The following is a 16234-nucleotide window of genomic DNA, read 5'->3' on the forward strand; positions in this document are numbered from 1 at the left end:
CCTAGCCTTTTTACTCACTTCTCTTACAAATAGAAAATACCACATTTTGATAAAATTATATATACGTCTAACCATTTTCCACTCTTCTCTTTTGATAAATTTAATATAAAATAAAATAAAAGCTACATTTTGATAAAAATAAAATTTATCAATTACACACCCCCATGTACTATAATAATATAAAAACACTATATTTAATAATATTAGTTTTTTCATTTTCTTATTTATATGCATTGTCATCCCATGGGATAGTTTGGTCCTAAACCGGATCAAAACCATATGGATCACCAACCGAACTCCAAACCGGTTTAAAAATAAAAAAAAATTGGCTCTAAACTGATTTTTTATTTTTGTTTTGAATTACAATAGCGAGTACTAGTTTGAACCCTTAAAAAATTATAAATTTTCTCTTTTTTAACCGCAAATATATCATTTTTGATTATTTATTATCATATATTTCATCCGTTTTATTTTAAATGTTCATCTTAATTCAACTTAAAATTAAAAAAACATTTTTTTATTTTTTTTAATAATGATAATGGAGTTTTCTATAATTGTTTTAAATTTAAAAAAACAAAAAAATTAAATATAAATTATTCTAAAAATAAAAATAAAATTTTGACATTTTTAAATAGAAAGTGAAATTTTAAAATGAAACGATCAAATATATAAAAATAATTATTTAAATTTATCATTCCCTTCATAAATTAACCATTAAATTTTCATTTCTTTTCTATTTGTATATAATTATGTCTTAATTTATATACACTACTAAAACAAAATGTGCCTTTTCTTTTAAATATATTCTTTTTGATGAATTTCTTTTAAATATTAGTAAACAAATTATTATTTTTTGTATATGTGTAGAATTATATCCTATCATATATACAACATCAACTACCAAAATCTACCATTCCTATTATATATTAACCATAAATGTATTACATTCCTTTTGTATGAGTGTATTATTATGACCTACCATATATAAAAAGAGTAAATACTGACCCTTCTCTTTATATTTCTTTCAAAAGAAAAAAAATTCTCATAAATTAATGTTATAAACCGAAACAGTTACATTGATAAGATATTCAAAAAAGTTAAAAAACTAATCATACAAGAAACATATACTCTATGCTAAAATTACATAAGCTGCTTGATTCACAAATCACTTTATAAAAATATATTTAAATTTTTTCCTACTCCAATTTGAACAAAGAAATAGAACTGAAATTAAAAATTGAAAATGAACTAAAATTAAAGATTTTTAAAGTTAGACTATAGATGAAAAAAGTAAAAAATATGAGAATTTTGGATGATTAAATCTTTTTTAAGTATTTCAAATAAATCATAATTTAAATTTAATGTAGCTATGATGATTTTCGGTGGTGAATTTAAAACTGATTTTGATGGATTTTAAATTATTATGTTTCACGTGTGTGGATTTGACATGAATTTTAGATAGATATCTATGCAATAATTTTTATATAAACATAAGTAAATTTTAAATAATTGTATTTATATTAAATCAAAAGAATATTTTAGTCATTTTTATTCATAGTTATATGAAAAGAATTTATCTTGAGATTAAATAGAATAATAGTATTGATTAAACTAGTCAAGTGAGTAATAAATATATAAAATTCACATAAAATCCACTTACATATAATTAAAGTTAATACTTGGTCAACGGTTAACTAACTAAATAGTCAATAATCAACGGATCAAGATCCCCTCAAGTTGATTGAACATGACCTATCATGTTCAATCAATGTACATCATTCATTACAAAATAAACGGTGTAAATTGAAAAAATTTAAAATATGTTAAGTTAATCTACACCATTCATTTTGTAATGAATGGTGTAGATTAATTGAACATGATAGGTCATGTTCAATCAACTTGAGAGGATCCTAATCAATAATTTTAATTTAATAATTTTTAAAATCGGCCTAAAACAAAAAAATGAATGAAGAAGTTCTATTCTATCTTTTATGAAATCATGAACGGCCAATAACTCAAACCAGCGATTTCTGATCAGATATACTAGTCAGGTCATATTTAGTTCATATAATGAAATATCTATTTTATAAGAAATGATATAGCTATTCTTTACTTTTTGAAAGAAGTGTTTATTCCTCATAATTTAATAATAATAATTTTATAGAATCTATTCCATAAAATAAAGCAAAAAATAATCGTTGTATATGGAATACCTATTGCATTCCGCACTTATTTCATGACCCAAACATAATCTTAAGATAATGGTATCTTTCACGTAATAACACTTCTAAAAGGAATCAATTATTCCTCTTTTTTTTCAACTTTATAGTTCAAAATAAAATATTTCAAATTCCTTTAAACTCATATTAATAAAGAGTCAAATCAAATATACCCACAAAGAATGATCAATTAAACATTTATTTCATATTACAATATTCAATCTCCATATAATTCTTATTAAAAGAATTGAAATCGTTACACCTGCATTATCTTACATGATCAAATTGAATGTATCTCTATAAATAATTGCTTATAACAATTTAATAATCCTGATTACATGATTCTTGTAATGATCTTGACTTGACTTATGAGTTGGGGGAATTAATTTGGTGGATTATGAGATAAGATCTTATAAATGACACAATTGTATATACCCGTCGGATCAAGAGAGAGAGATCTGATCTTCTTGCACAATCATCTATTAAAAAATGTGGGATCACAAGATTTTGTACAAGTTGCATATTGAAAGAAAAGGGAATTTGCATAGATATTAAAATCTTTAAGAAGAGTCTTGAAGAAAGCTTAAAGTTTGAGTCAAAAATCATAGCTTTTTGACACCCCCACTATGCTATATATTCCACTAAACCAAGCCAATGGCACCACTAACTATATTCATATTTATAAATATATCATAGATGTATATATAAAGTATTGAAGGTTATACCTAATTAGCACATGAAATTGATAGCTTTTGTACTTCCTTGAGAGGATAGAATTGATTTAATTTCTATACTCTTTTAGGGAGAAATTCAATCCGTGACATGTTACCACTTTGTTGAATTTGGTAATGGTGTTAGTGATATAACATAATAGCTAAGAACCTTAAAATATATATGTTTTTAAATAGGAATTTAATCCTACATCAAAATATCTTAAAAGTCTTTTTCTATTGAACATAAAAATGCATTAATTGCAGTATTTCATGGATGTATTGAACTAAGAGAGTGTTTAATTCAAAATTAAACAAAATTCAGTTCGATTTGACATTACATAAAAATAGTTTTTATTTCAGTCGGTTCTATTTTGAACAAAAACATTTTTACTTAAAGTCTGATATAAATCTAACTAAAATAACTGAACCAAATCAAAACCGACTGGATCGATAGGTCTGGTTTCATTTGGCCATAGTTTAGATTTTAATTTGATTCAGTTAGAAAAAATCATCTATTTCGGTTCTCGTGGATTTGATATCATCAAATATCAGTTTTTTAATTGAGTTAATTGCAAATGCATACACGAACTTTTCCCTAATTTGCCGTTACAACATTAACTTTGAAACTTGGCAATGTCAGTAACCAACTTTCATTTTCTGGCAAATTGGTACACCGACCAATCACGCAACGACACATGGCGGTACATTACAATGTCCACGTTAGTGTTTTTCGTGTTTGGTGTATCGATTTGCCAAAAGTGTAAAGTTGGTTACCAACATTACCAAGTTTTAAAGTTTATGTTGTAATTGCAAATTAGGGTAAAGTTCGTGAATAAATTTACAATTAACCCTTTTTAATTTCGGTTTTGTACATATTTTTTAGTTAAATATTAATATAATCTGGATCAAAATGAACAAACTAAATTAGAAAACTAACTAAAACAAAGATCCAAATTAGTTTGCAAAAATTTAAGTCTATGAAATCTCTATTCAATTTAAAAAAATAAGTGAAAATTTTCAATTTTACGTGGTTTGAATAAAATGTTCAAGTTTAGGAATAATAATTGATGGAATCCCTTATAAAATTCCAAATCGCTAAGGAAACAAAGATGTCATTTAATCTCTTATAAAAAGGTAACATATTTTCACATGTTACATTATAATCCTTATTTTTACTTATTTAATTACTTCACTATCCTTTACCGACTTAACCATCAGAGTGGACTTTGGACATAAAAACTCAAACCCGTCTTACCTTTATCATTACAGATTCGCCTTACAATTTAAAACAAACAACATACAAATCTCATAATTCACCAAATCATCCACTTCCATCTCCGGATCTATCATTTGTGCCGTTTGTGGGAATGACTTATTTCTAAAAACAAATTATATTGATCAGATCTCAAGATGGTAAAAATAGATAAAAAAACCACCACCAGCAGTAGCTAAGGAAAATCTTCTACACTCGGGATAAAAGAGACACCCATCCGGTTCTAAAGGATCCTCCCATATTGCCCTTGCCGGTGCTGAAGGATCCTCCAATATCACCACCAAGCTACATGCCAATCACTAAAATGTTTATCGCAAGGGAAGCTATACCATTCCAGGTGTACAGAACGCCCAATACAACTGTTAGAGAAAACTTTAAATCAACATTACACGGAGAGATCAACTTTGCGGCACTTTTAAGAAAGTGGTGATACAATAATAAAAGAGGCCACATATGCCTTGACAACCTTATTGCAAACAAGGAGAAACGAGTCCACACCCGGAGAAGCATCAGGAACGGCCCTACTCTAGACACCTATCTTCCGGATAGGTAAAAAGTGATAGAGGATTGAAGCGCCCGATGATGATTTCCAAAGAAACTCGTCCGAGTAACAAGCTAGCGATCCGCATCTTTGAATTCAAGCGGGCTAGATCACTGCACAATAACAAACTTGAAGAATTAAAGCATAATCCGCAAATAGCCCATAAAAATTGAAAGGGGTTGATGGATTGTGTTCTCCAATCAACAATGTGACCTGCAAAATAAGGTAGATAGTTAATTGGACGGTGGTTGTCCGATTGACTCTTTAATGCTTAAGTCATTTTAAGTAATGTATCAAATGTAATCGTGTATATGGACACCTCAGCTCCTTTTATAGTAGTGAGATCTGACCTGGCATAGTCCTAAAAGGAAAGTGATTCCCTTGAGAAGTAAAGTCAAAGTAGAAAATAGATTCCTACTTTATAACATGATCTTTGGTCGAATCCTATAGAGTTCTAAATAGAAATGTTTCCTGTATTAGTCTTTAACTTCGTTTAAGAGACTATCTTTTAATACATCCATAAGATCCTTAGTTTTTATATTCTCTCTGTGATTATAGCGTTATAGTTGACTTCAGATTCGATCTTTTAGCGAGATTTATGTCCTTAGGGTTTGGTCTTTATGTAGTGCCGACTTCTTAAGGATTCGGTCCATATCTGCTGAGGCGAAGTCCGCATGTGCACTCTTTCAGGCAGGCGAATCTTTTAGGACTCGGCCGTGCCGACACAAATTGCTAATTACTTCGAGGCGAGTCCTGAGGTAGGCTTCATTGGCCAAACCCTCACAGGTCCTGGCTCACTATTGTGGTCTTGATAAAATGTGTTTTCATCGTTAGCCCACCCGTAAGTAACCTAATCTCAGAGTATTTTATGCTCATGTTGGTTTTTAGATTGTGTATCTTTGATCATTGGATTGAGGTGAGTCTTTTCGGATTCAGGCGATATGTTTCAGATCCTTTATCACTATAAGTTTTGGACACGTGTTAGTTCTTGTGAATGAGTTAGCCACGTGTTTGCCTTTTTTAGGTTTTGATTTTTTGGTTTTGTAACCGTAATCATTGTCTTGCGATTTGTGAGTATTCTATATTTATATTTCTTCTTCTTCTTTTTCTTCTTTCATCTTCATTTTTACAAAACTCTCTCTCTCAACTGCGATTTTTATTTTCTTTAATTTCTGTTGTTCCAATTTCCAAGTGTTTTTGCATTTTTTTTTACTCCATATTCTTCGGTGTTTTGCCTCTAAGTATTGTCTTGATTCTCTTTTGTAATCTTAGTTTGGTATTCGTTATTTTAAGTTTGTGTTCTTCATGTTTTTCGTGTTCTTTAAGGTTTCTTATTGTCTCCTTTTCATTCTCACGTTTTTTATCTGCATTTTTGAAAATTTCCAATCTTTTATTGTTCGTATCCCTTTTCCCCCTCAAATATTTTGGAAATGTCAAGGGAGTCGGCGAGGTCGGGTGAATCGGGTAAGCCCCCAAGTACCTTCGAAAAAATGAACAGTATACCCTTGCGAGCGGAGCGAGGTTTTGCGGCCGCTCACCCAGGCGTATGGCTGACTTCAGATCTATTAAAGTTTGGAAAATGGAGTCGCCACCTAGCTAAGTTAGGAAATGCATTTTCTACCGACTAGATAACCTCACTCACTTATGAGTGAGATCATCATGCATTAGACTAAAAGACCGGGTTCGATGGATATTGCCGAAACTCTTGTGCTTGGCTTATCGATTATATTAGTATTTATAGGGCATATCCATTATATCTCATCTCAATATTCAATCGCAATTCAAATGATAATATATTGGAAAATAAACAAGTCTTGAAAGCTGTAAACAAGTATGACACGCATATGACTCTATCTAGACTAGCATGTGAGACATGTAGCATGTACTCCTAAGCATACATATAATCCTGATGGTTTTTATCATGTATTAGATAGTAGAGGGTCTTTACCATTTTGCATGCATAAAGTCTAAACCGAATGTATAAGTGAGGTTGATTTTCTTAAGTCATCTTGAATGCCTATACAACCATTAATTATTTTTTCACGGCTCATATGATTTTTTTAAGAGATTTGCTGTACTTGGTGGATTTGAGTAAGTTAACATGGTTAGGTTGTTAATATTGGATTTGGACATGTTTTAGAAAGCGATAAATAGTATAAACATACACAAATTAGCAGTTGATATACATTCAAGGTTAGAAATACTTGTAACCTTGTAGATCCGGAGTGTCTAGCACTCATCTGTTGTCTGGCAATATCTGTGATCAGAATTTGGACTTGGTCAGAACACGGGAGTTCTTCATCTTCTCGATACAAATCCACTATTTCAAACTAAGATTGATTCCAAGCTCAAACAAACCTGATATCATGTCTAGAAGTTACTGGTCTCATCAGACTTGGGCTACGAGTCTCGGATGACATGGCTGATTACAATTTTAAGCCTCTAGGCCTAATACAAATTGGATTTCACCCATTACAAAATATAAATAAAACCTACACCTAATTACATATTCATGGGCTCAAACAGGACCCAATTCCGAGTTCAAACGAACCTGGAAACGTAAAAAATAGGATCTAGATTGATTTTGGAAGATCCGGAAAAATATGGGAAAGAAGAACATAGGAGTGTCAGCGGCGCATATGGTGGGGTGTCGGCGGTGCCATGACGAGCAGGGGGTGGAAGTTCATCATTTGGTTCAGTTTTCATGCAAAATCACTTAAAAGACGATCACAAAGCATAAAAAACTACTAAAATTAAAGAATAAAACTTCTAAACTCTTAAAAACATCTTAATAAACATATTTCTGAGCAGATCTAGTGCCAATTATTTTATGAACAGCGAAGAACACGAAAAACATTGCAGTCATGGCAAATTGAGCTACAAAGAATGCATTTTAAGCGTTTGAATTAAATAGTATCAAAATACAATGATTTAAACATATACAAACATCATATAGACATGTTTGTAATGTAAATTTCATGGAAATCATGTTAAGAGCTTAAAAGAATGGCAATCATGGCAAAGGCACAATTTATGTCAAGAACACAATTTGAGGCAATTTCACAGCAAAAAAGCCTAACATGCGATCTAACACATCAATTCTAGCAATTTCTAAATTACATATGATAAAAAGTGATAGACAAAAGATCTGGTTCCATATAAGTACCGTTCCGAGTCCTTGGCTCATTTTTTAGTGATCAGAATGTGGAACCCAGCTTCGGATTGGCGTACAACTGTGCGTTATTGACTGATTATAGCGTATTAGCTTGTTTTCTGGAATAGAATTGTACTTGGTGTGTGTGTCTGTGCTAAGGGGGGGGGGGGGGGGGGGGGTTAAACCAACACTTAAAGTTTTAGAGTTTGGTGTTTTTGCTTATATGTACTGATGTTACCGGTCTGACTTTTAGCTAGGCTGTCTTAGAGTTTTATTTATAGAGGTAAATTTAGGGTTAGTTCTATCAAGAGTCTAAGTTAGGTTAGAGTTATTTTAGCTAGTGTTAGAGGTGAAGTTAAACATTACAAATGAGTGAAGACATTAGCTTATTAGAGTTAGCATTAGGTAAAACTTCTATTTAATTAATTAAATTCTAACTAAATCTTGTAGTCTAAGTAAAAAGGGGTTAAAAGTTCATTTTGGCGCCCACAAGTATTAAAAAAGACTTCTGGGACTCTATGGATTTGGGTATAATCAATTTTAGTCCGTTAAACTTGCAAATTGACCCATACACGTCCACGATATTGCAATTAGTCTAATTTCTTAAACTTAGATCACAATCTCTTTGGATTTTTATTGGCTATTCATGGTAAATTACGTTTTAATCCTTCAATTTTGCATTTGTGCACTGATCCACCCTGCTTGAATTCAAACAAATTGACTGATATCTTGTCAGCCAAATGAATTTCTCTAGAAATTATCATTAGACGCTTCCGCCCCTTATCACCTTTTTTCTGTCCAAAAAATAGGTGTCTACAGTTTGCCCACTCTTTGACATGAATTGACAAAATAGGTCAATTCTTATCGAAGAAAAGACTCGTCGTTTGACAAGCAACATGGATACTGCCTACCACTTGAGGTACTCGCTCGCTGATGTCTACAGGAGGTCCCACTTTTGCTGTGCTTGGAGTGACATATCTGTACTGGATTCCGACTGAGGTACTTTTTTCCAAACTTTCCTCTTAGGTAGATATTTCAATTTCTTGGATGATCGAATTACCACTCGAAACTGCTAAAAAATGGGCCAAGCGCCCATCAAAAAGTTTCCCAGAGGAGGGGGAAAGACTGGTGCCGGCACCATCATACAGTGGCGCTGCCATCACTATGAACTAGCGTCGCCGCTAGTGCTAGTGGGACCAGATCCTCCTTGGCACGTGATCTCTGGCTGATTTTTTTTTTCAATTTTCGGCCTACTTTCGGGTGATTATATTCCTGATATTAACAAACTTGAGGCTCTTGTGTTTTCAGGATAGAGACGCATTTTGTATTTCTGGTAACTTTGTCGATGCTCGGACCTTGTATGGTTCTTTGCCCCCTGTTGTTTGATCTCGAGTAGACGTTGTAGGTTTTGGCCGCTTGGATGGCGCTCTGTTTACCCTGTCGAGAGTCTATGATAGTGCTTCATTGCATGCATTGATGGAGAGGTGGATGGATACGGCACATACCTTTCATTTTCTGGTGGGAGAGATGACCGTGACTCTGTTGTATTTTTCACTTATTACAGGAATAGCTTTTGACGTTCAGCCGGTGCCATTTGATAAGGCTGAGCAAGAACAGAATAAGACAGAAAAACCGAACCGAACCAAACTTTGTTGTTTGGTTCAGTTTTTTGGTGAAAATGGTTTGGTTTGGTTCCTATTTAGGTAAAGTTTGGATTTCGGTGTTCGGTTTGTTTTGAGTGTTTTGAAAACCGAAAAACCAAAAAACCGAATGAACTAAAGTTCAATATAAATATATAATGTTTTTAAAAATAATATACATATATACTCATATTTATATGTTTTTTTGTCTTTATATTTTAATTGTTGACATATGAATTAATAATTGTTATTTAAACATATATGAAAGTGTATTAGACTTTAATTATTTAATATTTGAACTACTTTTAATAAAAAATAAAAAAATAAAAAAAGTAGTTAAATTCGATTTTAACCGAACCGAACTGAAATTTTTCGATTCAAAACGGTTCGGTTTTTTTACTTCCAAACTAAAAGTTTGGTTCGGTTTGAAAAATTTCCAAACCGAAAACTGAAAAGACCGAAATTTTTTCCACCGAACCGATCGATGCTCATTCCTACATTTCATAATGGTTTGGCGACTTATGATTGGTGTGATGACTATATCTTTGAGATGTTGGGTTTTGTACCGCATGTGAAGGGACGTGCCCTTCGGTACATTAAGATGTAGGATCGCTATCAGAACAATGTCCCACGGAACAGATAGAGGTCGATCAGATTGCCCGAGTCTTTCTGTTTTATTTGCTGGAGACTACGTTATTCTACAACTTGAGCTTGACTCTGCCCCTTTGTGTATTACTGATGTTAGAGGACTTGGATCAGGTTGCGTCCTATGATTGGGGATCTGATGCCCTCGCTTATTTGTATAGTAGCATGGACCAGGTTGTCCGTAAGAGATCCTTTCTTTTTGGGATGTGGACCGTGGTGCATGTGAGTTCTTTTTCTGTCCCTATATTTTTTGTGCGCTTTGTTTTTACTGCTCTTTCGGATTGTATTTTGTGTTCCTCTTTTTTCAAATTTGGGCTATCCATACTGGTATTTGGACTGTATTTGGTTATTTGTCAATGCCGAGCATACCGCTATTGCGATTCTGGGATTTCTCTCGTACTTTGACTCTTGTACCTCGATCTGGAGGTAATTCAGGAAATTCTTCTGGAAAAACATCTAAATACTCAGACACCAGCGGTACATCTTGTACCTCTCCACTTTTTTTTTTGCACATGCTTCACAATGGTCAAAAATCCTTGACATCCCTTCCTTCACATTCGACACGCTTTGATGGCCGAAATGATGTTCACAGGAGATTCCAACTTCTTACCTTGGATTGAAATAGGTTCAACTCCAGGCGGACTAAACGTGACTATCTTCTTGCGACAATCCACATTTGCATAGTGCTGGGCTAGCCAATCCATTCCTAGTATAACGTCAAAGGCTAACACTTCTAGCAAAATCAAGTCATCAACCAACTCTCGCTTTTGAACACTCACAGGACAAGAAGGATAAACTATGCTAACTTCTATACTCTCGCGTACTGGGGTCGCTACTAAGAAAGGACTTTTTAAATTAGCGGGTTGCCTTCCGAGCTTAACAGCAAAACTAGGCAAAATAAAAGAATGCGTAGCACCCGTATCAAACAGAACTAATGCATCTTGAGAAACGATAAGGAATGTACCTTGCACAATAGCATTGGAAGCCTGAGCCTCCTAAGGATTCAATGCAAAGATTCTGGCCTGACTCCCACCAGCCTGTGAAGTCTGATTAGTACCGCGACCTCCACTATTTCTTCATCCTCGATTCCCATAACCTCTGTCTCTCTTGCCGGTAAAATCAAATTGACCCCTAACTCTAAGAATATTAGACACACCTAGGACTAGCACAAATATCAATCAATTCAAAGTACAAACCATTATAATGCCATCACACATATACTAGCAAAATGACAAAGCATAAACCAACGTAGAGTATTCATACATACTCAAACCATCACCAAAGTCATACAACCAATGAAGTCAAATTCAGTTCCCACTTTGAAAACATTATCCGGAAATCCATTTCAAAGGACTTAGTTAATTCCAAAACCAAGTTTAAAATCCCTGAGTAGTGAGTTAGCTAAGTTACCAAAACTATCATGCTTAACCTCATATGTCGGGCGACCCAAGTTTAACCTGACCTAACATCCAACTAGAGTAAAATAATTCATTTAAAGTCCGGAATACTTTAATAAACAATAGTCTCAAATTAGAAAATAAGGAAACTCAAATTCAACATAAAAACCCAAGTATATCATTTATGCTTACAAAGTGTTCAATAAAAGTTCCCAAAGGAAAACCCAACCAAATAATCCATAAACTAATATACAATAGCCCTTGCATGCTTACTAATCACATTTGATATAACACATGCCATAACAAACATTTGAAACAATTACCATGCTTTTCACCAAAACTAGTTTGATTAAACATTCATAACCATTAATCTAAAACGAGACTAAACATACATTGCTTAATCCAAACACCTAACATCAGATAATAAACATTTCGTAATCCATAATATGCGCATAACTCAGATCATAAGTCATTACAAGACATCAAATTTAAAATCAACACGTTTTAGCGTAAAACTAGCTAGTTTGCAAAATAAGCGACACATACCAAAAAAAATATGATTCAAAGTCCCAAACTCATTTAGATCAGTAGTATACCACACATATATACCATATACAAAAATAACTCAGATCTAAACTCATGACAATAACACTTTAAACAAACAATTTTGCAATTTCGCTAGAAATTGCCTAAACATGCCAATCCATGCAAATCACCATCCAAAGAACTAAAACATGCATCTACTGATCCTAAACCATATATACATCTAAAACATCTTATAATAGTAGGCACACCAACTCATATCATTTAAGCAATCACAACATTTAGAAAATCATGAATTCACCAATTTACACCATTTCGCCCTAAGAAATCCAAAAGATATGGAAGTACTAATACAACCTATAATTTCAGATCATAAACATACCCACCTCCATACATAACATCAATTCATTAGCCTAAGCACACTATCTCAATTTCATGGATTCAACCACTAAAACCATAAAGTACACAAATCGCTAGGAACACCTTAATATTGATGAAACATGTCTAATTGTTATCAAATTCAATTATATTCGAATATACATGCCTAATACATTATATGGATCATACAACTCAGATTTAATAACATGGCATAACAATGGAAATGATTAAATCCATAAAACACCCTAAACATGCATTTCTACGCAAAACTATACTCTCAATCAATCATAAATCATAAGGATGAAAACATTACCTAATATTGATAAACAATAAGATAAAATCAAAATTAACCCAAAAGGATAGGGTGTGGACCGAATTGGACAAGTCATCAACGCTCCAACGAAGAATACCAACGAAGAACAAGCGAATAGAATTCACAAACACTCTAAATCCGATTGGAATCACCAAAGATCAAAGGGAATTGATGGGAAATGATATAATCTGAGTATAGGGTCGTTCTAGGTCTGATTTAGTAAAAAAGGGCTGAAAGAATCGACTTAAGGGTCTATTTTTTAGAAAACAGCAAACCCTATAGTGTTTTGTCACGCCTGTGATAGTCATATCACGCCCGTGACAGCCATGTCACGCCCGTGACAATCCTGTCACGCCCATGACAATCCTGTCATGCCCGTGATAGAGCTTCTGGTCACAAAAAATATATTTTCGGCTTTAAGCCCAAAGTCACTCCAAAAGGTATGAACCACACTCGAAACAAGGTAAAACATCATAATAAAGGTTATGCAAACCAAGCCATGGTTTCAAGGAATCAAACCACCAAGAAACAAAAAAAAATACATCGGAACTAGCCAAAAAAACACGGGGTATTAGAGACGTCAAAGACTATGACTATGCCAAAGCACGACACAATGATGCTTGGGCAGTGACAATGGTAATTGAAAATTGAACATGGAAAGAATCTTGATAAACGAAGGAAGTGCGGTAAATTTAATAACCGATGCTGCCTGAAAAGGTTGAGCGGAACAGTAGCAAAACTCTGAAGTCCCTATCCCGCTCTTTGGACTCGGTGGATCGCCTAGCAACCCCTTGGGGGCAGTGATCCTGACAGTAATGGTAGGGCCAAAAAAGGAATAAACAAAAAAACTATCACAGTATTTAACATAAATGATATGGATCTTACATATAATACCATTATAGGAAGGCTCTTCCTTTATGACTCAGAAGCTCTAACCAGCATAAGAGCACTCGCCATGAAATAACCAACAGAAAAAAGAGCCGCCCTAGTAAAAAGAGATAAAAATAGCAAAAAATGCTAAGACAGATCAATAGAAGAGCTAGCGGAACCCAATATTCATAAATTAGACAACTGAAGAACCAAAGACAATTGAGAAAACCCCTCGCCAGTAGATATAGAAAACCTACTCGGTGAAGTTTCAATTTTTTCTTTATTTTCATGCTAGCTTGTAAGCTCATTTTTATCACTATTAAATATTGTTTACCCCCGATACAAAAATTGTCAAAAAGATAGATTCAGATAAATCTGTAATAAAAGGATCTGAAACTCTTAAACAAAAAGATACACTCATATGAATCTGAAATAAAAAGGGTCAAAACTCTCAAACAAAAAGACGGATTCAGACGAATTTTGATTAAAGGTGTCTAAAAACCCCAAAAGAAAAGATGGATTTAGATGAATCTGTAACAAAAAGGGTCCAAAACCCTCAAAAGATGACATTAACACGAGCTAGATAAGGGTCTAAAACCCAAAAACATAGAAGAAAGGATTACCAAAGTTTGAAAAACTATCAACACAAAATATGATATAGTCTAAAATTGACAAGAAAAAAAGGCACTACATAACGAATTCATAAAATAATAAAAACAGCATCTGAATTTATTCTAAAAAAATTAAGGTTAAGGTTAACCTTTAAAGTTTCAGAGTTTAAATAATCTCTTGGAATTAACACGAAGAAAAATGATAAAAACAGGGTTTAAATTAACCCTAGATAAACCAAAGATGTATAAAAATCATGAAAGAAATTTTCATTAATCAAAATTAAAATTACAAATCATGGTTATACTCGCCCCAAAGAAAAAAGAATTAAATTGAAGAATTATAACTCCAGCCTTGTTATTTTCCATTCTAGCCATCACGGTCTTGGCCAAGTCCTTGAGATCTAGCTAGTTTATGCCCGAGAGATACATTCCAGGATTATACTCTTGCCACTTCCCACCAATAACAAGTATATACTCACTCATAAAGGCTGAGTAAAATGACTTCGTATCCAAAAGCTGAATATGAAGTTTCTCTAGTTCAGCTCTTATTGGATCCCTCTCAGCAACAACATACGAGCTAGCACCAATAAGACTCTTGATTTCTCGAGTCAAGACAAAAGCACAACTTTCAAAAACTACGACTACTTTAAACTCTCATAAGAGTGAATCGTGCTCCTTCATTGAATTCCGAAGTTTTATTTGTTCATACTATAACTCAGCAAGCAGTTCTTTCATCCTCCTCACCTAGCGGCGATTCGACGATGTTCGTCCAAAACAAGAATAGATTTAGCAGTTTACAAAGAAGAGTTGTTGAAAAAATCAACAAAAACGAATTCAAAGAAATAAAAGAAATCAACAAAGAAAATGCAAAGACATAAAATAAAAACAAACCGAGATATTGTTAAGGTAGGAAAGATGGGCTAAGTCCTTGTCGATATCCTTTCCAAAATCATTAATATTCTCAATGATGGATAAATTCTCCATAAAACCGTGAAGAACATCAGTATTGGAAAGTCTGGGCAGATTTTATAATTCTACCTACTTAACCACATTTGACATATCATCCGAATTCATCATATCATCTAAAGAAAACTTCTTAACAAGACTCACACATTTCTTCTTATGAGGATCCACTCTAGTGGCAGAAATAGGAATAACCTCGCTCGAAGCAAGGGTAGCTTCATCCAAAGCGAGTATAGCCTCGCCAGGAGCAAGGTAGCCTTGCCAGAATCATCAACTACAACTACCACAACAACTTCCTCTAGAGAATGCACCCTAACATAAGGTTGATTTTATACCTCAAGTGGCATGTTCTCTTTGATACATATATCCTCTAAAGGAGTATTACTGACAACCTCGCCCATTTGAGCAGATAAATCTACTTTAAAACCAAAAGTGATTTGATCGAGATCAGTATTCATCCTATAAAATAATAAGAAAAAGTAAACAAGTCAAAATAATACCTTCGATAACACCTTCAAACAAAATATCAGAAAGCCCTTTAGGAGGATCCCCCAAAGGTAACCATCGATGCCTAAGGTACTCATTCACTAGAACGAATACTAAAAGCCTTGCCATCTTGCATTGAGGCGTTAAGTCGGTGGCTAAGTTAGACCTAATTTCAAAGGAGAGCGGGAAATTTTAAAATTAAATTAAAGAAATTAGCAAAGGGAGAGTCATGCTTAACCAAGAAGCCTTTTTACGTCAAACCTTCTAAACAAGATAATTTAAAGATAGACCGCTCTGATCTACCATTAGCAAAAACAAAAATCCCATCATTACGAAGAAGAGAGCAAAACTAATTCGAAACATTCATTAAAGGGGATTGCGCCCAAAGTTTACAAGACTCTATGAAGTAGACGAGGATATAGATAATATCAATGTGAAGCTTCTTAGGAGAAACATCTAAATTGCCACATATATCAAAAATAAAAGGA

This window comes from Mercurialis annua, linkage group LG6, assembly GCF_937616625.2.
Source record: "Mercurialis annua linkage group LG6, ddMerAnnu1.2, whole genome shotgun sequence".
NCBI classification, from domain to species: domain Eukaryota; kingdom Viridiplantae; phylum Streptophyta; class Magnoliopsida; order Malpighiales; family Euphorbiaceae; genus Mercurialis; species Mercurialis annua.